Source organism: Palaemon carinicauda, chromosome 37 (genome assembly GCF_036898095.1).
Source record: "Palaemon carinicauda isolate YSFRI2023 chromosome 37, ASM3689809v2, whole genome shotgun sequence".
Lineage (NCBI taxonomy): Eukaryota > Metazoa > Arthropoda > Malacostraca > Decapoda > Palaemonidae > Palaemon > Palaemon carinicauda.
This window is the reverse complement of record NC_090761.1, coordinates 3033436-3035935: the sequence shown is the minus strand read 5'-3', so window position 1 is coordinate 3035935 and position 2500 is coordinate 3033436. Positions and strand designations below refer to the sequence as shown.

At 36.0% G+C, this 2500-nt stretch overlaps 1 protein-coding gene across 1 annotated transcript in view; it reads right to left on the bottom strand.

Annotated features, from left to right (window-relative positions):
• LOC137629425 (uncharacterized) overlaps window positions 1-19 on the bottom strand; it is a 23842-nt gene extending 23823 nt beyond the window's left edge. Inside the window, exon 1 of the mRNA XM_068360672.1 lies at window positions 1-19. This exon is cut by the window's left edge and continues 59 nt beyond it. The gene's annotated coding sequence lies outside the window, so the exon portion shown is untranslated.
• Between the last annotated feature and the right edge of the window lie 2481 nt (window positions 20-2500).

The window sequence follows — 2500 nt, the reverse complement described above, 5'->3', positions numbered from 1 at the left end:
TTTCTCTCTCTGTGTCTGGGACAGAAATGAATCTTCTGTTTACGCTGTCAGGGACTTCCCTAGACGGTCCCTAAAAGTTCCCCAGATCAGAATTATTTTCTCCAGGTAGTCTCCAGCAAAAATGGAACCTATAGCCTACTAAATACAGAACTATGTACTTCTGTATCTTCTAGTATTATAACATATCCCATATTTACTTTCAATTTTGACATTCATGAAACCACAAACAGTAAAATTTTATTTTTGAATTATGAACTCATGTTCGGATTTCAGTTTATTCTCTGAAAGATATATCAATCAAATTATAATTGTAATGAATGTCATACCAAAGGAAAACAGTAAAACGTAATTAAGTCATTCTTAGTCATTATTAATCTTATTGAAGACTGAATTATTCATGAGTACTTAGTATTTTACAATTACCAGACGTATGGGAATTTACACACTTGATATCCCTAAAAACCTCTAAAAATTCCAAGATTTGGGGACAAATTCCCAAAAAGTTGGCCCCTGGCTTCAACCAACCAGAGGCCTCCATCATAGTTTGCGTTCTATAGCCTTTTTATCAGCTAAAATTATAGTATTTTGCTTAGGATATATTTAAAAATTCTTCAGATAGATTGATTTGATTATAATATGAATTCATAAGGTAATTGTATGGATATAATTAGATATTTAATTGACATACAGTACAGTACAGTACAGTATAGGAGTGAAATGTTCACCCTGTAATACAATAAAAAATTACCATATATATATATATATATATATATATATATATATATATATATATATATATATATATATATATATATATATATATTTTAAGTCATCTTAGCAAATTTATGAGTTGATGCCTTTAGGAATATTATCTTCAATAACTTAAAAACCTGTGCGACATAAAGTGAGTAAGATTTACTTAAGCATAACAAAACTATCACCATAAACTGAAAGTAGATAGTATCATAAAATAAAGGATTTAGGATAAAGTTTGGCTATAGACTCCATATAAACCAATATTAGCCTATGCTTGTTTAACTCTGTTTAAGAATATCTATATTCCTTAGACCTAATAGCAGATGCTGATGAGCCAATCCACGTCAGACTAGCGCGACTATTCAATGAATGTCTGAAGAGGAGCAAAACGCCAGAAGAGTGGAATAAAGCTATCCTCATTCTACTCTACAAAAAAGGCGACCCCAGGGACATGAACAACCAACGGCCAATCAGCCTCCTTAATGTTATTTATAAAATTTTCACCAAAGTTATCACCAACCGAATTGTAGGAAAGCTTGATGAAAATCAGCTAAGGGAACAAGCGGGCTTTAGAAGAGGCTACTCCACAATTGACCATCTACAAACAGTAAACCAAATCATTGAGAAAACAAATGAATATAAGATACCACTAGTAGTAGCACTTGTAGATTACACCAAAGCATTTGACTCGGTTGAAACTGAGGAGGTCATGTCAGCGCTGGAAGAACAGGGAGTTGACTCAGTTTACATTAATGTACTCTGTCACATCTATGACCATGCAACATCATTTATTCTCCTCCACAAGGACTCTGAACCATTCCAACTCAAGAGAGGTGTCAGACAAGGTGACACTAGCTCACCCAAACTGTTTACTGCCTGCCTGGAGAGAGCTTTCCGACAACTCAACTGGCAAGAAAAAGGAATAAAAATAGATGGAGAATATCTAAGTCACCTAAGATTTGCTGATGACATCATTATCATTGCTCACACCAAAGAAGAGCTTCAACATATGCTCACCGAGCTAAATGAAGCAAGCAAATCAATTGGCCTCCACATGAACTTCCAAAAGACCAAAGTCATGAGCAATAAATATACTGAAAAGGCAATGACATACTTGAAATTGAAAACAAACAAATTGAGGAAGTGGACCACTACATCTACCTAGGACAACGAATCTCTCTACATGACGCCTGTAAAGAGAGCGAAATAAAAAGAAGAATAACCCTCGGTTGGCAAGCGTTTGGAAGAGCCAGTACAGTGTTAAAAAATAAGAAGATTCCTATCATCTAAAAAGGAAAGTCTATGATCAGTGTATCCTCCCCACTGTAACCTATGGCGCCGAAACTTGGAATCTAACAAAAAAGCTTTCCCTTAAATTACGAACAATGCAGAGGGCACATGAGAGAATTATGCTAGATCTAACATGGAAGGATAGAAAAACAGCTAAATGGATACGTCAAAAAACTAAAGTAATGGATATCCTTGAAACCATTAGCAAGCTCAAATGGAACTGGGCAGGGCACATTGCCAAGATGACAGACAACCGATGGACATCACGAACAACCTTCTGGACACCCCGAGGATACACAAGAAACTGAGGAAGACAAAAAACCCGCTGGCGAGGTGACTTAGACCAACATAAGCAACAGTGGCACAGAATAGCTTGCGATAGAAGTCTGTGGAGAAACCTGGGGAAGGCCTACATCCAACAAAGGACTTTTGAAGGCTGAAATGATGATGATGA